Here is a 27,951-nt window from a genome sequence, read left to right on the forward strand (position 1 = left end):
TTTGCTATTAGTTTAAAAGATTATAGCAGATCAGTATCTGTAAATCATATTTTGCAACTTGAGACTCACTTTTGTTGAAGCTGAAATTCAGTACTCCTTTTTGAGATTAAGCTATGGTGGCAAGTAATTTGCAGAAAATTGACATCCTGATAGACTTGAAAAAAAAAAAAAAGGGAAGAGAAAACAAATTGAATCATTCTATCAGGCTTCCCAGGGTTTAAAAATCTTAATTTAATGTGAATTTGGAGGTGAGGTAAGATAGGAATAGGAAGAGAAGACAGGGAAGAGAAAGAATTGATCAGGGACAATAAATAAATTGCTTCAGTGGTCTTCCATCAGAATTCAGAGGTCTCTAACTTCCATTTACTAAGTTTTACTAAGTTTACTTTTGGGTGTAGTCTACCTAATAGTTTTAAGCTGTTGCACTATGATAATGTATTCTAGATTGTTGACATGAAGGTGAGAATATATTTAATCTGGCTACCTGTACCAGTTTATTGAAATATTTTTTTCTCTGTTAAGATACGAGGTGTTATCAAGTAGAATAAATTTCTGACCTTCCAGTGTGACTGTGTGGCATATGTGTTAAGTAGGTGTGTCTTAAGGTGCAAGCATCAGAAACCCTCAGTTAAAATCCCTCAGAATTGATGGGGTTTACTTTTCTTAAGTAGCAGAAAGTATAAAAGTAGGTAGCTGCTAGCGTTCAGTGGTTCAGGGATGTAAGGGCCAGTGTCTGTGATTCCTAGTTTCAAAGAGCAATTATACCTTTATCAAGTTTATGCCAACGCAGAAAGAAGGGGGAATGGATGAAAAAGCCCTTTCCAGAACCCCCATTTAAACTTTTCTTATGTCTCATTGGTCATAACTGGGTTCCATTGGCATCCCTTAGCTAATGGAAGGTGAAAGGAAGAAGGAGTTGGGAATCGATGTAGAATTAGCCAGAAAAGAGTTCTTTTATAATTTCAGCATATAGGTAAGAATCCATAAATATTAAGTATAAGGAAATACATTTCAGCAGGACATAACAAGAAGGACTTACTAATTGTCATGGCTAAATGGACTGCTCCAGAGTTTAATGCAGCCTCAATAGGTAACATGTTCCCTATCATTGCATGTATTTAAACATTAAGTGAATGAACATTTGACCAGTCTCCCATGGAGAAGATTTAAGCACTAGATGGATAAGTGTTGAAATAGATCTCTTTTAAAGTTGTCTTCAAATCCTTAAGACTTGGTGATATTCTATAGCATTCCAATTTCTTGCAATCTGAAAACTGTTTTCTCTTTGTAGCTCACTTCTCTGTCATGTCCATTGCACAAATCGGCTTTGCTTTTATCTTAACGTTAATATCCAAGAGGGAAATATCTAGATAGTCCCTATAAAGAAAATATCTTTATCTCCAGCTGTGTTCATATCTTTAAAAAAACCATTTACTTCCCCACCAGAAATGTGGACAGTATTAATGCCAGAAGAGCTCTTTATTTAAATGGACATGGTTTTTAATTTGGTGCATTTTAAATCTTCAAAGGCTTCACTAAAGCTCTTACATGTTGTCCTAAGATGCCACGGCAATACTGAAGCACTTCTCTTGTTTTTTGTTTGTTTCCTTTTGAAGTATAAGTTTTCAAAAAGGCTCTCTCTTCGGGTCTGAATCTGTGTTCATGAGAGACAGAAATTGAAGAGAAAAATCATGTAAACTGAGTTGAAATTAAAAATTGGATAATATTGAAAGTTTTGAATTTTTGCTGGATACAGACTAAATTGAGATGTTCCCTATTCCTAGGGAACACTATATAGAATAAGATTGATTTTTGCTTTGTTTGCTGAAAAGCCAAACCAAAGATGTTAGAAAAATTTCAGGAGTTCATAGTATATCCAGCACTGGATTATATTTGCCAGTCCCTGGAATCAGATGAATGTTTTCAAATATATCCTGTATACTCTGTCTCAAGACAGAGAACTTTTATTATTGTTATTCTTTTTCACAGAGAGCATCAGGAAAGACCAGGTGAACAAGAGAGTAGGGAATAAAAGGTAAGCTAAAAAAGAAAAAAGAAAAAAGAAAAAACTCTCAATTTTGATTTGTCAGAAAAACCCAAGTGGAGTAAAAATTGAGATATGTTCTTCTTCACTCAGTGTTGATGAGGGTATGGGAGAAGAGGCCCTCCTGTATTTTTCTGGTGGGAACATTGATTGGCCCAAGTAATTTGGAGGGTAATTTTTGCTATATCTGCCCCAAACCCAAAAAATGATAAACTTTGACTCAGAGGTTCCACCTCTAGAAATTTATTCTTCTGAAATTCTTATATAGGTTGCAAAGTATAATAATATTGTAATATTGTTTGTAATAGTGAAAAATTGCATATAACCTAAATAGTAAATAGATATATACAGTGGTAGTTGAGAAACTACTCTATCATTATAGAATGATAAACTATGTATAATCAAAAAATAAGTACTAAAAAGGAAATGTCTATGATATATGAAAAAAGAAAACTTTAGGAAATTATGAATCACCCCATCCCATTTTGATTTTTAAAAGTATATGATTGTATACATTTTATATAATGTTTTTATTATTAACTAATAGTTGTAGTTTGGGAAAAATTTTAGCATGATTATGTGGAACAATGTCTTAAAAGCTGACCTTGCTTCAAGGACCTTTTCTATAATGAATTCTCTATTAAGAAGATTATTTCTTTAATATTATGAAATCTTGCCATGTGCAACAACATTGATGTACCTAGAGGATTTAATGCTAAATGCAGTAAGTCAGTGAAAGACAAATACCATATGATCTCACTCATAGGTAGAATTTAAGAAACAAAACAAATGAACAAAGAAAAAAGAGGCAAACAAAAAAACAGACTCTTAAATACAGAGAACAAACTGGTCCTTGCCAGAGGGGAGGTGGGTGGAAGGATGGGTGAAATAGATAGAGGGGATCGATAGTCCACTTATCTTGATGAGCACTGAATAATGTATAGAACTGTTGAATTATTACATTCACACCTGAAACTAATACAACACTTTGTGTTAATTATACTTCAATTAAAAAAAATTTAAAAAAATATTATTTCTTTCATGTTAGATTTGGTAAAAAGCATTTTGTTCATTTTGCCCTAGAAATAGTGGGTTTATAGTGAGAAGGTAGAGAGAAAGAAAATTAATAAAAAAATAATTTATTATTTTTATATATTATATTATTTTATATATATATATTATATATATAATATATATAATATATATTATATATATTATATATATTAATAATATAAATTATTAATATATATAATATATTATTATATTATATTAATATAAATTAATAAAAAATCAATTTAAATTAATTTACTTCTAGTTCTGGTCTTTTACAGGCTGTTTATAATTTTAGCAAGTTTACTAAATTCAGTGCTTTGGTCAATCTATCTGGAAAATTGGAAGCTTAAAGAGGAACAAAAATAGAATCATACTAAGTGCTTCTGTACTTCTGTTGAGCAGTCTTAAGTTATCTCTTCATTGCCTTTGTGAGGTTTTTTTTTAATATGGGTATCTTTAAGATTACATTATTCTAAGTATATTATCTTTACATTATTAAATCCTTTGAATGATTTCCTATTATAAAGTTTCTTGTTATTGAAAACGTGTTGGAGAAAAATAATTTTCTTGGAGAAAAATAATTTTTTCCCTTTTTGAATATACTGTTACAGATATAGAGTACACTTCCTTAGTGAAGAGTAGGAAAATTATACAGAATAATTTTCCTATACAATTTTCCTAATACAGCTATTCTTTTTTTGAGTCTTTATCAGCTTGAATGCTCTATGTGATTTTGCAGGCTTCTATTTCCTTTGCACAAATGGCTCATCGTAGGCCTGTATTTCCTTTGGATTCAGTGAAAGCCCTTGCTGTATATCCCAGAACAGAAGGATGTTGCTATTTTCTCATGGTTGAGCTGTTTTCTTGTGATTCTTGCTTTTCAATTCAGTGGATAAAACAAGTGACGTGGAGGGGTGGTTGGTGGCTTTTTTTTTTTTTTTTTTTTTAATGCTAGGACTTTCCATCTCATTATTTCTTTCAGTTCCTGTAAGAAAATTTTCTTTTATTTTTAGAGGTCACAAATACAGTGGCCACTCATTTAAAAAAAATACCCCTCATGTATGAAGGTGACCATAAATTCATGCATACATTGTACTGCATACAGATTGAAAGCTGAGTTTGAAAATAAATCACAAGTAGTAGAAACAGATTGACTTTTCTAATTTCTTATATTCTATTTCATGACACTGTTTTGAAAAAAAATGCTATGACACTTTTCCAACACACGTATCAGTGCTTGAGCTATTATGTGTCACTCACTGTTTATTATGCTTGGTGGAGCACCAGGCAGAGGCATTCACCTAAGGCAAGAACAGCATTAGAATATTTCTGGTTCAGTACTCAGTATCACTTGCCATGACACAAAGCCATTAATGTAGGTGTTTAAAGGACTTCCCAAGCTCTTGGAAGATCGAGGTCAGTGCCATATAAACATGATTAATGATCATTAATTAGTTTTATTTAATTTATCTTTTATATTCTTATCAACTCTAGAAGATAATAAACAAATATTAAATAAGCCTGTAAGAAAAGAGTGAGTTCAAATTAATTAAATTAATAGAAATATTCAGTCATTAAGAATGAAAATCTCTAGTTTAAAAAAAAAAGAATGAAAATCTCTAGAATGACGCTGAGCATCTAGATCAATACTATCCACTAGAAATAGAATATAAACCACATATGTAATTTAAAATTTGTAGTCACAACATTAAAAAATTAAAAAGCAGTTGGCATTAATTTTAAGAATATATTTTATTTTACCCAATATAATCAAGGTATTATCATTTCAAAGAAATAATTTAAAATTTGAGATAATCTAAATTCTTTTTTTGTACTAAATCTTTGAAATGTGGTGTGTGTTTTTTGCTTATAGAACATTTCAAATTTGGACTAGTCATATTTCAAGTGCTCAGTAGTTAACTGTATCTGGAAGTTACCATATTAGACAGTGCAGGTCTAGATTTTTGAAGTTGAAGCTAGAGCACTAGTTCATTTTTACTTTATCTAGGTAAGAGAGATAGAATGACTAGTATGTTATTATAATTAGAATAGTTAATAAATGTTGAGAATGACAACCAGGTCTAAGGACATACAGTGAATAACCACTTAATAAAGAAAATGCAATGAATACATTCCTGATTCAGTGCCAAGGGGTAAAGAAAAATACAAGCTGCTAGTGCCTTATATTATGCAACAAATAAAACTCTAACCCACAAATCTAAAGGGAAAAGTAAAACTAATGAGCTTTGGTTGGAATGAGACCAATGGTAGAACCAGTTTGACCACACAGACATTTTCTGCAGTCTCTTGGGGAGACAGATTTAAGGGCCACACTCTTGGCCTGAGGGCAGAGAGCCAAAGGGCAAAGACCAAGATCTTCCAAATGTCAGTTTTTATGTTGTCCATCTGTTGGTTTCTTAATGAAGCTTGGTGAATTGACAGGCAGTCTACTTGGTGGGATGTACTGTTAACGGTATCCTATTCTACCTAATAGTAGGAATATAGTGCATTTATGCAAATATTCAGTTTTTTTGAAGGGCGTTTTCATTTATTCTTCCACATATTTTTTAAGCAGGTTTTATTAATTATGGCATACTAACCAAAGACCAAAAAATTTTATTTCAACAAATGAATGTTGAGAAATCAATAAATTAGGAATTACATTGGCCTTCAATTTTCAGTTTTCTAATTCAGCTTTCCAAGGGTGAGAGAAAAGATAATTGAGGAAGAATTACTTTTACTTTCTTAATTCTGCAGCAAAAGGGTTACTTGATCGTCCACACTCCTGTACCCATGTCAGATCTCTACTTGCTGGAAGTGAAATTGTCAAAGTGTGTGTTCACTTTGATATTGATAGTGATGGTGGAAGGGGTAATACCTTAAATTCTTCCTAGATGCCAACATGAGATAGGACACAGTAATATCACTGAAACACTCCTTATCTTGTATCTTTCTTCTCTTAAGTTAATTGATTTAACATTGAAGTCTAGTGAACTAGAGATATTGCTACCTCTTTCAAGAGAGATAAGTGGACTTTTTTTGTGAGGTCCTTTTTCCAGTCCTTGGCATTTTTCCTACTTACTCTGAGCCTATATGATGGGCATTTTTCCTATATGGCTATTTTTTTTTAAAGATTTTATTTATTTATTAGAGAGAGAGAGGGAGAGAGAGCAAGCACAGGCAGACAGAATGGCAGGCAGAGGCAGAGGGAGAAGCAGGCTCCCTGATGAGCAAGGAGCCCGATGTGGGACTCGATCCCAGGACGCTGGGATCATGACCTGAGCCGAAGGCAGCTGCTTAACCAACTGAGCCACCCAGGTGTTCCCCTATATGGCTATTTTTAAGTGTGTTGTTTTCTTGCCCCAGACACTACTGAAATGTGTCATGTAATTACTTTAATTACTAGTGAATTTATTCTAAAGTCATATTAAACAATGGCCAATAATTCAGCCTTTATCTTATTTACTGTCTCAATTGTACCTAGCTGTTATTAAACCAAATTTACAAGCTTGGACTATATATTTTGCACCAGAGTTATCACAACAAATTTAACGACATAATATACGATATTAATGGTATAAAAATACCTGGGATTTGCTCTCCCACCTTTCATGGTTTAGTATATAAGAATTTATATTCTTTTTAGATCAATTCTTTGTCCTTATATAATATACAGAAGTCCCTCCTTTTGTACAAGAATGCTGGATTTCCCAGTCTGACTTTGCTTGGTGAAATAGAGGGCCTTTGATCCAAGGCCTGATTTGAGTTTCTGGGACAGAATATTTCTCTTGATTTTTCCACTTTTTGAAGTTATTAGGGATCATCAGAAATCACTACACCAATCCTGGTCATAAGGTGACCTTCTTATCAAAGAAGTTTTGCTTTGAAGTGAAGGAAAGCAATGGAGAGATGCCTCAAGAATTAGCAAAGTTTTTGGAAGTTTATTTGTTTTGTTTTTATTTTTAATGTGAGAAAGACTTCACATGGTTGTGATCAGAAAGAAAAGATCAACTGGAGAAGGGAGTTTGGTTTATTATCTTTATCTTCTGTAATCCAGATGAGGATGGTGGTGAAATTAAGATAGAGACATTTCTTGATCAAAAATCAAAGTGATGGAAGAGAGAAAGAAAAGATGATGTTGCTTATATCAAACTCCCATAGTCTCAGTCAGGTAAAAGATAAGATATTATTAAGAGTGGGCTTGGGGGAAATAGTTTTGAAAGAAGTGGAGAAAGTATAGAACCTCTCTGCTTTGGAGGATTGGTAGTAGTTTTGAACTGCACCCTCATGTTAGAATCAGCTGGGAGCTTTTAAGAACACCTGATGCAAAAGATCTTACCTCAGATGAATTAATCAGAATCTCTGAGAAGTGGGAGTGATGCAAGGTATTTTTAAATAGAAGTTTCTAATGTGCAGCTAGCTAGTTTTAAGAGTCGGCCAGGGTGGGACGCCTGGGTGGCTCAGTTGGTTGGACGACTGTCTTCGGCTCAGGTCATGATCCCGGGGTTCCAGGATCGAGTCCCACATCGGGCTCCCAGCTCCATGGGGAGTCTGCTTCTCCCTCTGACCTTCTCCTCGCTCATGCTCTCTCTCACTGTCTCTCTCTCAAATAAATAAATAAAATCTTTAAAAAAAAAAAAAGAGTCGGCCAGGGTGAAGTCATACTAGAATGGCATTTCCCCACTCTAGACAAGTTAAATTGAAGATTTTCAGTATGGAGTCCAGATCCATATTTTTAGAAAGCTCTCCAAGTGGTAGCCAACTCTGAGAATCATTGTGCTAAGTCATCAAGGTTAGATATATGAAAAGCATGAAAAATTAGTTAATATTTGATTCATGGACTTTTGTGCTTTCTGACCATCACTGACACAGTTCAAGGCACTGTGTCAGTTACTGATTAATTCTAATACTTGTTTGCCAGTCTCTAGTCTCATTCCATGTATTCCTTCCACTCCCTGCTCCCCCTGTCCTGGCCCCAATCAGTTAAATTCATTGCTGCCAAATTGACCTATCCTGTATGGAAATGTGATCATATTAATTCTATACTCAAATTCTTTTAATGAGCCCCCATAGCCTCAAAAGTAAAATTTTTCTGTGGTATGCAAAGTCATCTTTATGTCATCCTTGTCTATCTCTCCTGTTTTATTCCTGCTACTGTCCCTCTTTCCACTCAAGAAGTACTGAACTACTTGGGGTTTCCCAAGCAGTTTCTCTTCTCATCCATGTTTTGCTCATGTGGTATCTTCCCCCATTAGCCCACCTGCCACATCACTCATTTTTCAAGTCTCAGCTCAGCCTCTTCTCTCTGAAGCTTTCCCCACCTTTTGCAGGCAGGCTGAAGCAGCTTTTTTGTCCTGATGCCACCGTTCTTTAGAACATCCTTCCATTAAGACAGTTTCTTCATTCTAATTGCTAGTTACATTTGTTGCTAACCCCACTAGAGTAAATGCTTCTTGAGGGTATTGAAGAGTTAGGCTTTAAACTGTGTTTGGATTTCATTCTTTAGATGAGCTCATTACATAATTTGAGTCTGTCAGGAGAAAACTAGTGTTTTATTAAAACAGAATCTCCACAGTACATTTAGCACAGAATTTAACACAAGACTAGTGAGCACATTTTAAGTGATAAATCTAATTTTCTATGACAAATACATTTTATTACTTAAGTTTTACTATTATATGACATTTTTACTTCTTTAACAATAAAAAGATCTTGTAATTAAATGAGTGTGCACATTTTAATCTGAAAAATGCTTCCCAGTTTCAGCGTTCTTTGTCTACAGGCCTAACCCATGATCCTTTGCTCATCCATTTCAAAGTAACCTTGATCACATCCTGAAACCTTTGACTCATTTATTATTCATTTATTTAACACATATTTTTTGGATATGGAGTATGTATGGAGCACTATGCTAAGGGTGAAGGATATAAAGATTTTAAAAACATGGTTTTTTCCTTGTGGGATTAAAAAATGTAGGTTTTATATATGTTTATTGTGGTTAACTTTCATTAACAGTCTTTTTCTTTTTCTTTCTTTCTTTTTTTTTTTTTTTTTAAGAAAGAGAGCTGTGTGCACGTGAGGTGGGGAAGGGGTAGTTGGGGAGAGAGAATCTTAAGTAGGTACCACATCCACTGCGGAGGCAGGTGCCGGGCTCACTCTCAGGACCCTGAGATCATGACCTGAGCTGAAACCAAGAGTCAGACACTTAACCAGCTGGGCCACCCAGGCACCCCTCCCACACCTAATAGTCTTGAGGAGCAGGTATCTTCATTTCTATCTTACAAATGAGAATAGCCCAGGATCGGACTTATCATCTCTAAAGTAAGTTAAAACCCTGGTGTTTCTTAAAATATAAAACATAAAAAACATTGCTTTGGAGCTTTTTTGGTGATTTATAGCTGTGTTGCTTAAACTTTAATGTACACACAAATCACCCCAGGATCTTGTTAAAAATACAGGTTAGTAGGTCTAGGGTCTGATCCAAGAATCTGCGTATCCAACAAACTCTGAATACAATTGGTCTGTGAATCACACTTTGAATAGCAGAAGCTTAAAGCACCTCATATATAGAATTCCATCGTATCAAGCATTGTTCCTTTATTTACTGTCTTTTGTTTTGAAGATAGGAGTCACCATTGCCTCTTAAAGTTTGTTTAAAAATGAGAATTGGTAGGGGTGCCTGGGTGGTTCAGTCGGTTAAGCAGCTGCCTTCAGCTCAGGTCATGATAACCATGGTGCTGGGATAGAGCCCCACGTCAGGCTCCCTGCTCAGCGGGAAGTCTGCCTCTCCCTCTGTCCTCTCCCACCCTGTCTGCCCCCACCACCAAATGACTAAGTAAAATCTTTTAAAAAATGGGAGTGGATAATTGAGTTGTCACAGCTTTGATCTTCCTCAGCCTTCTAGGTCCAGTCAACAACTTTGTCCACCATAAACCTTCTCAACTATTCTACCCCACAACAATCAACTTCTTCCTCCAAACTGTGCTTATCAATAGTTATATTCTTATATCTTCTAGCTTTGTTTCCTAATCTAGATTGTAAGCTCTCTAAGGGCAGGAACCATGTCTTACTCATTTATTAACCCCCCCACACTGTGGGCATACTGCTATATACCTAATACCACTGAATAATATGAGCTTCTATTTACAGAGGAATCTAGTATGTATTTAGGACTAGAATCCTTTATATACATTTTTTCACTTAATCTTTCACAAATCTGTGTTCTTACATTTGATAGGCACATAAACCAAGACCCAGAGAGTTCATTACTTAATTTATCCAGGAGTGGTGTTGGGATTTGAACTCAGATTTAACTCTGTAGTCAATCTTTCTTTCTTTCTGATATATCACTACGCTCCTTGTTACGGTGGACATGTAATACTCTAACAGACAAATTATGTGAGCCAGTTATTTGTTTGAGACAGAATTGAACAAAAACTTTATTTTTACTTTGTTTTATACTTTTTTTAAAAAAATATTTTATTTATTTGACAGAGAGAGATCACAAGTAGACGGAGAGGCAGGCAGAGAGAGAGAGAGAGAAGCAGGCTCCCTGCTGAGCAGAGAGCCCGATGTGGGGCTGGATCCCAGGACCCTGAGATCATGACCTGAGCCGAAGGCAGCGGCTTAACCCACTGAGCCACCCAGGCGCCCCTGTTTTATACTTTTTATTGTGGGACTCTCTGTATGAAGAATTGACAAGATTTCAGGAAAGGATTCTGAGCTAATTATAGTCAATCTTCCAGTTATTTTCCAGTCAGACCAGTTTCCTACACTGTGCAGCTTGTCTTAGGTCACTTCACTCATAAGATGAAATGTCTAACTAATGTTTTCTGATGTGTATTAGACCATTATTTTCAAATAAAATGTAGAAATGGATACCTTAAGTAAAAATTGAGGAGAAAAAAAAATTCCTGCTTTCTTCTCACTCTGTTTTTCTGGAGGGTACTAAATAATATATTGGGTGTATGAGGAGTGGCTCAGGCTTCCTGTAAGCTCTTTTCCAAGATTGTCCACTCCTGTAGGCCTTTTTTTTAATGTTCCTTTTTTAGTGAAGACAAAACAGCAAAAATTTTGCATGCCCAGTTGGAGTTTATTAGTACAAAAACATTCAGGCTTCATTTAGTCTCTTTTGATAAATCTTAAAATCCCCAAACTATAATGTTTCTTACAACAGCTGTTGTTCTGGAAGAATACTATAGAATGAAGCTGCTCTCAAGGGTGGCAGTCAAGGATAGTGATTCTGAGTGTGGGCTCTGGAGAACATAGGTGGGGTCCACAGCTTACTGTTAGAGTGAACATAGGTAGCTCACTTAAATATCCCAAATCTTTTTTGCTCTCATCAGCAATATGTATGATAATAGCTCTTATGAGGATAAAGTGAGATAACTTAGGTAAAGCACTTAGCATTTAGCAAAAACTCAATAAATGTTAGCTTTTATTATTTCATTTTTCTCTTGACTCACTTCCAAAAGTGAAATTTTGGAAGGCATAAGGTACTGAGGTGGAAATTGATTTGCTTAATTGTTACAGTTCTTTAAAAGAGATTATTTGGAAATCATAGTTAATACCTTGGAGCTACTATCTGATTTATGAATATATCTGCATTTTATTATTTGATTTTGGTGTCTTTTTAATATGAGTCACATTGTGGTTTGGCTATATATTTCCCTCATGAGCAGTTATTCAATTATGGCCACAGAACCAACTTTATAATATTCTGACTTTTGGAATTTTTTAGGATTTAATGTTCTCAAAGGGGAGAGGATTTGAATTACTTAACCACTTTCTTTTTGAGTTTCCCATCCATAGATGGGTATTGTTAAACTAAACTAGGAATACACTGGCACAAAGGGGCTGGAATCATGACACTGTGTGTAAGAAACTAACAGTAATGCTTGGTAATCTTTTATACTTTTCTTCCAAATAGATTTGGAGTGTCTTTTGTGACAAAATATTTGCTTAGAAGCTTAATAAATAACCACCTCAAGCAATTTATATCTTTTCCGCATATATATTTTTTCTTGGTTCCAAGATTACATATATAGCACTTAAGTATTCTCTTTATGTGAATACTTAGACATTGAAGCATAAACCATTTATTCTTATGGGTCAAGACCCTGTAAAAATTAATGAGATGTGTCAGAATGGTACCTTTGGGGATGACAAAGCTGGTGTTGCTATTCCAGATGGAAGACAAGGCAAGCTCTGCCAGTTGGGGGCATTACCTGCCTTGTTCAATAGGAAATACTTCTCAGCTCTGGAGAGTTCTTGTTATGGTCTATCCTTAAGAACCAATAGTACATTTTTTAACTATAAGCTGGGATAGCTAAAGATCCAAGATATATAAAAAAATATTTTTAGACCCTTCCTGTATTGTTCTAAGACTTCCTAGGTGGGTTCTGCTTTAGGAATATCACTACAGAATTTAAATATATAGAATGAATTATTTGCCTTGCCAAAGGAGTTTTTTTTTTTTTTCATTGAATAATTTACATAGAAATCTTTTAAATCAAGACTCAGAAACCCAAGTACTTACAGGAGTTAGGCGGGATATATAGGAGAGTAAAATGGGCTGGATGGAAAACCAGAGAGTTCAATCCACTGGCTAGAGCTAGTCTCTTAAATTCACTCACACAATTCTTTAGCTGGTGTGGTGAATAACAATGGGCTCAGAGTCTGCAAATTTGAGTTTTGGTGTGGGCTTCTCTACATATTGGTTCTATAATCGTAGACATCAGTATCTTCAACAAAGCGCAGCATTGAAATCAATGCTCTCTCAAGTGAGTTCCAGCTTTGAGTGGTAGAAGTTTGTGAATACCAATTACTTCAGCCCTCCTTCTCATAGAGAAGAGTCACAAGGAGCCAAAGGAAAACAAAATGTCAGTTTTATTCAGAATTCTGATAATGGCTAGGTTGGAGAGCACTGAATGGCTTTCTACCTCTCTCTCCTAAAAAGATCTCAAGAACCATTCCTTTAGACTTACTCTTTCCCTTCTCTCCCTCCTCCAGAAAAAAAAAAAAGCAAAAAATTGGAAAACAGGCTAATGGTGATAAGAGGCTATGCATGGAAACTGTAAGTGCAAAGTCTAAAAAACTTGCATAGAGGCAGGTAGTAGAAAAAGCCAGAGAAAAGACTTTCTGCTGTGCTTCAAGAGTGATCTTCTACTGTTAACCTTACCCAGAATTGGAGCAGCATTACCCAGTACCCGTTGGGCTCAGATTAGTCTCTCAAATAGACATGATTGGAGCCAATATTTTTCAATATTAAATTGAAGCATTTGACCCCACCCCCTTTATTCAAACACATGTACTGGTCAGGATTCTTAGTTGCAGAAAATGGAATCTAGTCTGCCAAATTTAAGCATAAGTGATTTAAATGTGACTATAGGGAATTCTTGGGAAGGGTGACTCAGCTTCCAGAATGATTTCTTAAAACCCCTGGCTGCTCAGGGAACTGTTGCTCCTGCTTGACTCGGAAGCTATACAGCCCACCTGCCTGCCCCAGAACCTTACCACTTCTGGTAATTTACCATCAAGAAGTTACCAAATAAGAGAGCTACTTCAATGACTGCCATCTCCAGAACATGCTTTCTTGGATTCCTTGACCTCTCTCCCCAGGTTGCTCAGTATAAAATGAAGTTGTGTATCAGTGCATTAGATGGACAGAATCTAGATCTCACCCAAAGCCCCAGCTACAAAGGAAGTCTGGGAAATGTAGATTTTAGTTTTTCAACACCTAATGTTGTTACAAGGTAGTTGGAATGAGGGTTGCATGAGTCGATCCATCCTTCAGTAAATCATGTCGCCTTACAGCCTTCTGCCTGAGAAAGATACAGGAAGTTTAACACCACAAACAGGGCAGGAAGGGAGCTGGCATTTGATGTGTTTAGGAAAGCAATAGGCTTAAAGCCAGCCTTAGAAATTCTTTAAAACTTTAGCATATTAAGAACCAAGTCAGGAAGACTCATGATATGGTTTCTCTCAAAGTCAAGAAGATTAAACCCTATTAAAGCTTGGCCAAAATGCTCGTTGGTTAATAAAGAAGACAGGGAGGGAGAAAGAGTGAGGCAGAAAGAACAGAAAAAGGCAGATTGTCAGAATTCTTATTTTTTTTCTCCACAATTAGAACCATCCAATAACTAAGAGGAAACCTAAGGACAGAAGGGGCCTTTGCCTCCTTCTTGATTAGGAATGTAGGATTCAGTTCCCTGCCAGGTTCCTTTATCATCCAGAAAACCCAGGGGGATAGCATGGATAAACAGAAGGACTGGTGAGGTTAAGCGTTTTTAAGACACCAAGTTTCTGTGTATTGTTTATGTGAGAACCAGAAATTCCTGTGTGACCTTGAGTAGAGAGGCTATGGAAGGCAGGTGAGTTGACTATCAGCAGACATGTCATGTTAACTAGAATTATGGGGATGAGTGACTCTTCCACAGAGCTCAGGTCTAATGGCCCAGGCCATGGGACAGGATAGAAAATGTGGAAACATTCAGAGGGGCCCAGGTCAGATAGGCCTTCCTCTGTGACTTTTTTCTAACCACCTCCTCCCTAATCATCACCTGGCACTTCAAGTAGAACTAATTTTTCTGTCAAGTCCCCATAGCCGATTGTGCATATTTCTATCATGCCATCTTATATGATATTGCAATTATTTGTTTTCATATCTCTCTTCTTCATAGATAGTGAACTTTCCAAGAGGTGGGGTTTTAACATCAAGATCCCTAGTTCTTTGCCTATTTCCTTCCATATACTAGGGCTCAATTAACATTTATTTAATGCATTAAGACATAATCTTTATCTTATGTGTAGTTATACTTGGCCTAATTGTGCCATAATTCAGGTTGGGTAATATTTTTAGGGGAGATTATGAACTATGATCATAAAGCTTGTAATATGGGTATGGACCCTTGAAATGTAGGCACAGAACCAGGGAAAGAATGTAGAAGGGGAAAGAATAGAGAATTTGGAGGGGCAAGAAAAAATAGAAAGAGAACAACTAAATATCTAGAGGAGGTTTGACTTTTTTCTTCTAACTACCTCAAATATTCTTAAAAGTGAGAAATGAAAGGATCTTTCTTGCTTTTATTTTAAATTATGTAAATTGCATGATTAATATATAAATTCATTCTAATTGTATAATCTGAACCTTATACAAAAAAGCTGAAATCCTCCCTGGTCCCTGGGGCCTCTACAGTAGGCTGATTAATGGCCTCCCCAGAGATGTCCCTTCCTAATTCCTGGGTCCTGTGGATAGTCACTTTCACAGGAAAAGGAACTTGATTGAAGATCTTGAGTTGGAGCAATAATCTTGGATTACTCAGGTAGGCCCAAGGTAATGATAAGGGTCCTTATGGGAGGGAGGCAGGAGGATCAAAGTCAGGAGTAGATGTGATGGAAGAAGCAAGAGGTTGTACTGATTCAAGGAAGGGGCTGTGAGCCAAGGAATGCAGGTAGCCTCGACAAGCTAAAGGCAAGAAAATAGATTCTCCCCTCAGAGACTCCAGAAGGAACTAACCCTGCTAAAACCTTGACTTTAAGTCCAATGAGATTGGTTTCAGACTTCTGACCTCTAGAACTGTAAGGTATAAATTCATGGTTTTCTTTTAAAGCCATTAAGTTTGTGGTAATTTATTACAGTGGCAATAGGAAACTAATACAGCCTCCTTCTCACTCCCCCTACCAGAGGTAACCAGTGTTATTAACTTGCTGTATATCCTTCCAGAACTGCTTTTACATAGGTATCTATATGCATAACTGGGCATGTTTAAATAGTATGGTTTTGAGTATTTTTAAAATTGTACAACATACGCTATTCTGCAATTTGCCTTTTTACTTATTAGTATATCTTGGAACTCTTTTTAATCAGTATACATAATGTACTTCCCTTCAACTACTGTTTGAATTTTCCATTCTGTGGATCTTTCCTAATTTATATTACCATTCCACTAAATTATTTTATACATTGAAATGCTGTCATTTACTTTTCTGGCATATAGAGAGGAAACATAGCTGGCTGAAAAGCAGCAGGGTCAAGTTCCTGCTTCTGGATATTTAAAAAAAAAAGCCCTCAAATTAAACGACATAACATCAGCATTAGATCATCATTGTTTTTTTTTTTTTTTTTCAAGAAAATAATTATGGCTGAATGTGCCTTAGAGAAAGTGATATCAACAAATTCTGTCTGATATAAAATTCTTGTGATTTTTTTCTTAAGTCTTAGAGTTTTGTGAACGACTCTATGTTCCATTCTCTGATAGATTATAGCTTTAACGGATTAAAAAATGATAGTGAAAAAATCCCACCTTACAAAGGAGTCTTTTTTGATGCAGACTTGTCAGAGCAGGTTACAGCACATAATGAGATGTCACAGCCTGCTGAGACATGCAAAGCAGCTTTAAAAACTGCAAAAACTGCGCAGTGAATTTAATACTAAGAATGGTAAATATGTGGAAAAAGAAACCATTTGCTGCCATTCTATTTGAATGTCTGGAAATATGTAGTTATCAAAGCACCAGTAAACGTCCCCTATAAGTCATTTAAAAAAAAAAAGCACAATGTTTTTAGAGAATCTCTTTGGAAACTGAATGTATTTTGCTATCCAAGACTTGCTCAAAGTGCTTGCTGTCGAACAGTAGAAAAGATTTGGCTACCATGTTGGTGTTAAATATAAATGTAGTCTAAAGGTTTAATGGATGAAAACTGTGCTATTTAATTCAAAATGGAATTTCCCACCCTTCTAGCTTAGGTAGTTAGGACTCTGTGGGTTTGCTTTTCATTCTAGCCTGGTTTATAGGCATAATAAAGAAAAGCAGCTATGGATTCAGAATGCAAGTGTGTCAAATTGAGAAGACAGGATGCCTTTTGGTGGAAGAAGAGGGGGAAAATACCCCATTAACTCCAACTTGTTAAAATTTACCAAGTCTCTGTAGTCTCTGTAGTTCATTAGCCCTTCCCCCCCCCACTTCACACCAGAAGAGGAGATAAAAGGTAAGCAGTAACAATGAGAGACATTATATGCAGAGGTGAGCACAATATGACAAGGTCTTCTTTTAATAACAAACAGTGTTAGCTCTCTAGGAGGTAGACAGTATGAAGTGCAACAAAAACTGTAATTATGCTCTCAGCAGGAAACCTGTATTTAAGTGACAGTAAGAGTGTCTCTAAAAACCTGTTAGGTTAAGGCTGCTAGTCTTAATTATATGTATTAGGAGTTTGTGTCTTCACTTTTTTCCTTTTAAAATTCAAAGAAGAAACCTAATTATAACTTGGACCCCAGAAAATTGGGCCATATTTAAACAATGAGCACTTGGCAATCTCATCTTGTGTTCTGACGTGTCTGACTGGTGCAGCTGCTATGGAAGCCAAACTGGCTCCCCCAAATAATTTGTTTTTGCTGCCTCCATGACAGAAGAAAAACAAACAAAAGCTAAACAAGGGAAATAATGAAATTATGCTTTTTTTTCCCCCCCCAGTCAGCGACACTCAAGCCTTTTAGAGGGGGAGAGCTTTCCTTTGGTAGATTCTTACATATAGCATTATAGGTTGTTTGTGTGTTGTTAACATGTATTTTAGCTGGACTGTGGTTGGATAAATCTTGCTTTGATTTTTTACCTCTATTTTGGACTTGGAGGTAATAATAGCTTAAAAGTGCTTTTAGTTGACCTTCGTTAAATTGTATGAGGCTAAAAATTTTAGGTTCTATCTGGTGTGCTGCAGACTGTATTATAGTTGAACAATATACTTCAGAATCATAGGAACCCGTCCTGTTGTATTCATTATAAAGATCCCCCCAAATATGGATCTGAATATACTTGACTTCTCCATAGAGGAATTGTAATTCACTTGGTATATTCCATGCCAGTTTCCCAGTTTCTTGTGGTATCATATCTGTATCATATTTGCTGAAATTCAAGAAAGAAAAGCTTAATCATTCTGTTAGGCTTAAATTACAATCATATGAGTAAGTGTATAAATGTAAGGATTGTGGCCTACTCTTAGAGAAATAACATATCACTGTGATACACTTTACAGTCTTGCTAGCATTAAAAAGTTATGGGGCAAACTGGACAAAATTAATTTTAATGGGCAGAAGTTATGCTGATATGACTGAGCTAATGAATCAAATGGTATAAAAGTAAACTTAATTTATTTTGATGCTCTTCATTTCTCTGGCTCTATTCCCTGAGGTTCTTATGGGTTCTCTAGCCCAAACAATTTTAAGATGGCCTGCACAAAATAATGATGATGGAATGATTTGTTCCTGCATCATTTGTTTCTCTCTATAGTCCCAGGCAGAGGTGGAAATCAGAGCTAATGCATTTTCTTCTCTTTGGAACTTATATCTGACTAAATTGAATTTCTGTCATCTACCTTCAAATAACCACTGAGGTAAAATAAGTGGTTTTGAAAAAATTTAAATGAATGTTGAAAATTTTGCATATTTATTGGTACCCCCATTGGTACCCCCATTGAAGTTTGTATCTTGGGCAACTCAACTTTCAATCTATTGAAATATTAATTTAGTCTTCATTATTGTTGGCTTGAGGAAAGTAATCATTGGGTATAAAGTTAATAATAGTTTTATAGTGGGTCTCATGGATTTTACGGTGATAAGGATCTGTAGTCTGAATAATGGCATTTTTCTAATTAAGCAGCAATTGAATAAATACAATAAAAATCAAGGATGAACTATTCATTAATTTTGATGTGTTTAGTTCAATTTAGATTATACTTCATAGAGTTTTTGTTATTTCTCTGTTGAATAATTTATAAATGTAATGAGTAACATGAATCATTGGGACAGTTTTCTATATTTTATCAAAATAATTGTTTGATGAAAAATGGAGCAAGTTTTATAGAAGAGGCATGAAACATTGAATGTTATTAAAAACAAACATTAGAGGGGAGGTGGATGGGATGGGTGATATAGGGGATGGGGCTTAAAGAGTATACTTTTCATGATGAGCACTGAGTAATGTATAGAATTGGTAATTTCTATATTGTACACCTGAAACAAGTATAATACCATATGTTAACTAGACTGGAATTAAAATTTAAAAACAATAATAATCACAATGAACAAACATTAGATAGTGAGCAGTAAGTAACCTTTCATATGCTCCATCTTTAAAGTATGATCAGTTCAATAAAAAGCGGTAACAGTGAGCATCATTAGCAGACTAGCTGCCATAACACTAGAGATGGTGGCAAAAATAAAAGAGAAAATCCCACTGTATTAAACATGACTTTTCAAAAGGAGTTAGAATCTTTGAGCATACATACATTACCTATACAAAGTAATAAATTATCTTAAAAGTTCCACAACTGGGCCATGTAGTATTGAAAGTAAATCCTCAGATCTGGATAGCAGGTTTCTCTTTTTTTCATATAAATGAAATGGTAGAAAAGATAGTACCTGAAAAACCTAAGCAAACAATTTGCACAGTAATATTAAGGAGATCTTAGAGCTGGAATTGAATGCATTTGTTTCCACCTTTCTATGTATATCCATTCTTGAAAGAGCTGAATGACCAGCCATTCTGTGCAATCTTAAAGACTATGTTGTTATACACTTCCAGAATTAAAAGGAAACCTGAATAAGTGTCTTATCAATTTCCTGTTCTTTAAGCAGAGTCACATATCTTATTTCATACCAGTGAGATGTTACCCAATTTTGAATTTTCTCTAGAAAGCCCTTCTTTTCTCACTCCAGTGCTAGGGAGTTTAGTAAATCTCACGAACAGGAAAACCTTCATAAACAACTTCCATTTTATTTGGCCTATTTCTGGTTCTATCCTCTATAGAAATGGATGATAGCTGGCCCAAGTTTGTTTGAGATTGTTGACTTTCTTTTGACCACTTTTTTTTTTTTTTTTTTACAGATTTTATTTATTTATTTGACGGGGAGAGAGAGAGAGAACAAGCAAAGGGAGGGGCAGGCAGAGGGAGGGGAGAAGCAGGTTCCTGCTGAGCAGGGAGCCTGATTCCGGACTTGATCCCAGGACCTGGGGCTCATGATCTGAGCCAAAGGCATATGTTTAACTGACTGAGCCACCCAGGCACTCTGCTGTCTTTTGACCATTTTAACATCTACATTCATTTAGTAGATATTTTTAAAGTTTTTTTTTTTTTTTTTGAGATTTTATTTATTTTTTTGACAAAGAGAGACACAGCAGGAGAGGGAACAGAAGCTGGGGGAGTGGGAGAGGGAGAACACGCTTCCCACTGAGGAGGGAGCCCGATGTGGTGCTTGAGCCCAGAACCCTAGGATCATGATCTGAGCCGAAGGCAGATACTTAACAACTGAGACACCCAGGTGCCCCAACATTCATTTAGTAAATTTTGTTCTATTCTCCTTTTTTCTTACTTTCTGTCAAAAGCATTAAGTGTCATATGGTTTTTAATTTTTCTTTGAGTTAAATGCATTAATCTTGGTAAGATCTGGGAGTATTAGAACAGTGTTTGAGATAAGTTGGATGTTTTATACTTGAGCATGGGAATCATGGTTTTGTAGTAATATTTTGTAGTGATATTTTGAGTTCTTGAAAGTTGGTCAGTGATATATATACCTTTCTCTTCTCTTAGTCAAATAACATGATCTTTCCTAATATTTTCTGTAAGTATGTAACATATATGTAGTTATGACATTATACATACTATCAGTGTAAGCAGAATATGCATTATCAAAATGAATGAAAATAGACTGACACTTATCCCTAAATAACTCTCTGAACTAAATACATTTGTAATTCACAGATTCAAGTGATTAAGTGAAAGTATCAATCTTTAATATATAAATAGATTATATTTTATATACAGTATGTAAGTAATCAACACATTTGTATTTTATATATGTTTTTACTCAGTTTTAGAATATAAAGGATGCCACAGAATTTAATCTTAAAATATTATAATTCTATCAGTTGAGGAAAAGTATATTTTTATTCACATAAGGGAATCAAACTTTAAAAAAATGTTGCTATATACTGTCCCTTATCTAACAGGACTTTGTTTATTTTGTTTTTTTTTATAAGAGAAGTTGGGATAACAATTTGCTATAAAACAGAATTGTTTAGACTAGTATTTTTATTTAGAGTGATTTATAATACAGAACAATTTTTCTTTACTGTAAGGAGGTCTATGTCTTTTATTTTATATGTTTTATCTTGCTATAGAGAGATTTAAATCTATTCAGTTTGTTAATATTTTGAAGACTGGGTTATGGCAGCCCCCTATTTGGGTCTTACCAAATACTTTACGAAATTAATTCAGTTTGCATGGGAAGGATATAAGGACAGAGAAGGATTGTGAAAATTCTCATTGAAGACTAGTAAAACTGGAATCATTTGTTCTGATTTATCTCAGTCTCCTTCAATATGGGAATATTAATGTTCTTTTTCTGTGTTCACTCCAAAATTATATTTTAAGCATAAATCTAAATGTAGATGTGGATAATTTCTTAGTTTTAAAGAGCAGGTCTGCATTTTCCATCTCAGACACCATGTTTATAAGAAATGTGGACAGTGCCACTTGAATAGAGGAATTTCTTAACTCCAAAATTTATGAGACTTCTGTCTATTAAGAGAAATATATGGAATTTTCTTTCCTTAAGACATGTTTTTATTGGGATAGCCTGTTTGCCATTGCTGCTTAAAACTGATCCCCAAAGAGTGAAATCTCAATGAATCATTGGATTGCTTGCCTTGGAGCAAGGCCAGGTGCAGTAAGTTTTCAAGATAAACAGTGCTCAGGCTGAAAGAATGGCACAGAAGACTTCTCAGGTGGAGTGTTCTCACTTCCCTTCCGGCATGTACTATATTACACAGTGTCTTACAGATAAGACTTGTGAGAAAGCCAGTGTGAAATAAGTCTATTTCATGATACTTATTTTCTAGTTCTTTTATCAAAATGTTTCTTGAAGAGTCCAAAGAACATGGCTTTGAATTCATTACCATTCATTGAATGAAGCCTATTTTCATGTTCATCTCTACATTTTAAGAAGGGCCCTGATACCTGTTCTGTTTACTGCTATATTCTGATTCTTAGCACAGAGCCTTGCCCAGATCAGGTATTCAGTAAATATTGATTCAATATTTGTTGAGTGAGTGAATTCAGGTTCATATCAATTGAAATTTGATTATAAACATAAGTCTAGGATACTGTAAAGGTTGTGCAGCCAAATTATACCAGGCTGGAACTTTTGGTCTGTATAATTGGCCACGTTGATGTCCTCTGCATAATTGAACTATGCAGTTGATACATTCTTGTTCATTTGCTCATCCATTCATCCATTCAATGTCAACGAACCAACTACATGTATTTAAATGTGGTTTCCTTAAACACAAACATACATAAAACGAAGTTATGTATTGATTGGCTGTTGAAAATGTTGTGTCTAGGGAGACTCAAGGGAACCTACCTTGTATTTCCCCTAGGCATAATAGTTCAGTATTCACTAGTTCAGTTTCTTTGGGGACTTTATAGAACACAACTACAGTGAGTAACAAGGTTTGATGTACTTATTTTTTCTGGGGCAAAGGACCATAGTACTCATCTGATTCTCAGTGGGGCCTCTGATCCCCTCAAAGGGTCAAAACTCTAAGGAGTCCTTCTCATTCTAAAATTCTTGGACTCCTGGGCATGTGATGTAGAAAGCAGAGGTAGTATACTGGCTGAAGTGTTGAAGAAAGAGAGCAACACAGAAACCCCAAAACTAGAGACTCACATCTCCACCTCACCCTTTATCCATTTATGAGTAATCTCACCATTACTGGTTATTGCCATCAGATAGAACTGGTTTGAATCCCAGTTTTCCAGATTACTAACTTTGTGATCTTGAGCAAGAATTCTTAACCTTTGAAGTTTCAGTTTTGTTATATGTAAAGTAAATGCAGTAATACCCACCTTGTAGGGTTATTTTAAAGTTTAAATTAGATGATGGTTTTAAAGAACCATGTAAAGTATCTGGGAACAGTCAAAATCATTATTATAAATGTTATTATAGTATACACTTGATAGATAATTGTTAATTCCTTTCTTTTTCTCCTTCCCACTTGGGATTAGTATGAGATCCATTTTCTAATACCTTGATGAGTTAGTGAGTTCACTATGGAATAGCCTTTCCTGCAGTAACTAGTGGAGAAAGTAGGACATGGTCTCAGGGCCTCTGGTTTTCTTCCCACTCATTCCTCTGGTCTGGTTCTCTATGGTAGTGATGATGGATGACTGGAGCTCTGTGTGGCACTGATGAGGAACAGTCAGCTGTGTTTGGGTTATGAGGGGAATCACCTGCCTCCAGTTCCTGACTAGAGGAGAAGGACTCATGCATCAGAGCTCTCCCAGGTGCCTGTCTCCCTGAGGGAAGATCTGGTTGACTCCAGCAGTTCAGAGGCTCTGTGAATGACACCCAAGTGCCCTCTTCACATTTACCTCAAGGGGACTCTTAGGATTTTACTTTCCTAATTTGAAAACCTGAAACCTCATTTCTTCTCAGGAATCTCTTAGACTAACCATTTCCCTTAGCCTCTCAGAATTCCCCTGACTTATCTTAAATATGTGAAATAACATAAGTATGATGACACATCATTGAAGAATGAGGTGTTCTACATTAATGGATTTTCCAGGTGAAATTGGCCCCTTGCTGTGTTTTGCTTTAATAATTTCATAGAAATGGCTATAAGTTGTATTAGACATTCTTTTGACTTCTTAGTTGTGTTTATATAAAGTGGGTAATTTACACTTTCCTTGATTAATCATGAATCAACTGCTGTGTTACATTATAGGACATAGCAACTCCCTCAGAGCAGCTTACACAAATAGATGAATTGTCCACATATATTAATAATCCCAGTTTGGGTTTTTTTTGTGATTTTTTTTATGTTGTTGGAGTTTTGTTACTAGGTGACATAGGTAGGTGAGTAATGCCACCATAGTTCATATTCAAGAATGAGTTATGGTATAAATAATAACTTCTGGTATTTACATACTAGCACAACCCCAATTGTTTGTATCCATATTTATTTACTAAATATATTGATATCATTATATTTATTATGATTATAGAGTATTATAGTACATTATGTAGTACATCGGATGTTTATATTTAATACATTAATATAACATATTTGAATGGATTAAAATATACACAGTGCTTCTGGATGTATTTTCCCCTTTCTTCTATGAAATCTTGCTTGAGATTTCAAGCAAATTCTTGAAATTTCTCTGAAGAAACCTTGAGATGAGTCAATGAAATAGTCCTAGGATGTTTTGTGGTCCAAGATAAAACTTGTTATAGAGGAGTTTGAAAACCTAAGGTAGCCCCACGTTACTACAATTTGGATGTTTCAGTCATGATTATGTCTTTTTGGAGTACAGTGTTTACATAACGATTCCTGTCTTGTTCCAGACCTCTGAAGTTTACTCTTAGGCACTGTGATATCCTGTGTAGTGGTCACATTATATCCAAGGGCTAACAGAATGACCTCTTTTAGTCCTGGCAAAATTAATCTACTGTCTGCAACATAATCTAACTCAATTAAAGAAGAAAGAAAGAAAGAAAGGAAGAAAGAAAGAAAGAAAGAAAGAAGAACAACCAGAATGTAAAGAAAAAAACAGCAGGCTTTTTACTTTCCAGTGTCTCTTTTGCCCTGGGTGGAAATGACCCAATTCAGAGCCCCTGCACTTATTTATTTACTTTGGAGTGCTCAAAGGGGTGAGTGAAGCTGGGCCCTGTAGTCAGTTCTCAGTTTTCTCTATCCACAACACCCAAATTGGCTGTCTCTGCATAATCTGAAAACTACACATTCAGTAAAATAGAGACAAAGAAATAAAGTTGCTATGAAATGAAATGACTGTCACAAAAGGAGAGATCAAATGTGAGAGAAGGCACATTTAATGTAAAAAACACAACTGGGGTGCTGTTCTTTTTCAAAGCAGCCTAAGTGGAGAGTGCAAATGTAATGCATGGTAATGAAGGTGCCCAATTTTGGAAAGTGATTTTTAAAATGCTGCAGCAGAATGCCATCTAGAGTCTCTTAGGAAAAAGCCAAATCTCATCAGGGACCTTTTCAAGCATCATTTTCTCCTTTTAAATGACTTGGCATAGCATTCTATTATTCATTATTTTTGACCGCTTGCAAAAGGAACAAAAGATCTGTTATTAGTGATTTGTCAATTGTTGCAAGACTTAGTCTAGGTACTTATAGAGCTCTTTGCTTCATGTTTATTTTGTTGTATGAAATTGTATGATCTAAGGGATTTCATAGCCCCCTGATTCTCCACTTAGACAGTCTCTTCTCAAGTGATTAGTTTGGAAGAAATGACTGACTCCAGATACCAGCCCTCTGAGCACATTGAAATTTCTCTGAAGAAACCTTTTCTCTTCACACAGGAGATTTTGGCTTTGGGGATAAAGACAGCTTTTCTCTTTGATTATTAGTGTATAGGTTCCTTCCTTTTATTAGGTGAAAACATAGCCTTCTAAGGGTACAATTAAGAAGATCGTGTTATTAATGGGTCATTTTCAACTACTGAGCACCTCACTACTCACCGTTGGATGTGCTGTGTAGTTGATGCTATGGTACTACTTTTCTAAAGTCCCCAAATTTGTAGCTAGGGATGGTGGACCTGTAGGGAAAATAGAATATGACAAATGACATGAGAGATAAAGGCTACTATGCTGTAGGGCAGAGGAGGAAGAAATCTGGTTCATGAGGCAATAAGACCCCAGTAGTATTCTGTGAAAGAAATGCCATGTGTAAAGAGGATGAGTATAATGTTGACATGCAGAAATTGTAAGGGATTATAGTATGGGATTTATAGATGGCATGAAGAGTGTAAGTAGAGTAACAAAGAGAAGAGAATGTGTTTCTCCAGAAGCTAAATATCAGAAACATCTAATGCATAGTGTCTTAAAAGGTTTTTAATTGACCTTCTTTCTAACAACACACACTTCTGTGGTTCATGTGATGGTAACTTGTAGCTGGGGAGAACTGTTTGATGGCACTGTGTAGATGTAATGAATTCTTAAAACTTCCATACAGTGGTTTTCATCTGAATATACTAACAACAGTAGTGTCACATCATATTTCATGGTATATCCTGGTTGTGATTATTCTTGGTCATTTGTCTGATGTATAAAAACCCCTTTGAAGCACTGAATTATAACTGTGCTTATATATATTTATATACCATTTATAATGAAACAAAAAATTGATGCACTACATACAGAATATTTTCAGCCTGAATCAAGTCTGTTATTTTATTTTTTAAAGATTTTATTTATTTATTGGGGGGGCAGAGGAAGTGGCAGAGGGAGAGGGAGACCCTGAAATCATGACCTGAGCTGAAGGCAGATGCTTAACTGACTGAGCCACGTAGGTGCCCCTCAAGTCTATTACTTTAAATCATGTTATTTTGGAGTTGAGAGTTCTGTACCCTCAAAGCATCATTATTTCTAAGTGGATTTGAGATAAAAAGTATTCTATTGTAATATAGTAGAGGTTGAGTTGAAAAAGAAAACAACACAAGAAAAACCAGAAAGCTATCCTTTTGGTGGTGTTAGAGAATATTTGCAGAGAAATAGAGTAGGTATATGGGTATAAGGATCGGATTAAACTTGCAATGAAAAATAATACAGAAAAATACTTATTTCAGAAATGAAAGTTTCTATAAGAATATATAGGATATAGCATATGTTTTCTTTCAGCCATCTTTCCTCTGAACCTGAATGTTTTCAAGGCTAGTTAATAGAGTGGAATGAGTTTTATGAAGAATTTAAACTGCTCAACATTTTTCAGGAAACAATTTGAGTTTAAGTGACCTGCTTTTCTCTTTTCTGGAGGGAAGGGAAAGAGGGAGAGATGGAGGAACTGAGAGTTAGGTTGTCACTATCTAATATGGAGCATCCATTTTGGGCAGTTTCATGGCAGTACCCACCTATCTCTTTCCAGTCCTCTGGCTTTGAGCAAGTTACTTAAATTCTCTACAAATCTATTTCCTCATCTGAAAAATGGAGATAAAATGCTGTGTGATAATTGTGATAATGATAAATGCATTGTGACAATCAAATGTGATAATGTAAAATGTTCTATGTCTAGTGCATGTTACCAGCTCACTGTAGGCATTTATTGCATATCTTCTATAAGCAGGGCAACTTTAACTTATGCCTCTTATTTAATCTTCATAACAATCCTGTGACCAATACTAAGACTTTCAATTTACAGATAAAAATCTTGAAATGTAAGGTAGTAAAAGTGGTTCTTAACAAGTTTAAACAAACCTGAGAATAATAGCCAGGAGTTCAACGTAGATGTGACAGTTCCAAGCCTGCAAAGCCCTCTTACATTAAATTAAATCATTCCCTCCCTCACTCTTCTCTCCATCCGGCTTTCCTCCTCCTTGCAGTTTCACTCTCTTCAAGGTAAAGCCCTTGTTTTAAAAAGTTCATAATAGCATACAAATGGAATGAAATAATATTTTCATTCCAGTAAATTGAAGTAAATATGATGACATCATTCTATCTCCAAATGCCATCAATTCCCTTCAAAAATATATCCCATTTTTAATTTTTTAAAAAAAGTATACTTAAGTAATACATAATAATTATAAAACATAGGAAGTAGAAATAAATGTAAATTTCCTGAATGCTTAATATTCAAACACAATCACAAGTAACATTTTGGTGTGTATCTGCAATTCATTGCTCTCTGTATACTACTTTTTCCTCTGATAGCAGTATTATATCACAGTTTGGTTTATAATATGCTATTTTTAATTAATTATCATTCAAAAATATCTTTCCAAATTGGTTAATGTATGTCTACATAATCATTTCTATCAGCTACATAGGTAAT

The sequence above is a fragment of the Lutra lutra genome, chromosome 3, assembly GCF_902655055.1.
Source record: "Lutra lutra chromosome 3, mLutLut1.2, whole genome shotgun sequence".
NCBI classification, from domain to species: Eukaryota; Metazoa; Chordata; class Mammalia; order Carnivora; family Mustelidae; genus Lutra; species Lutra lutra.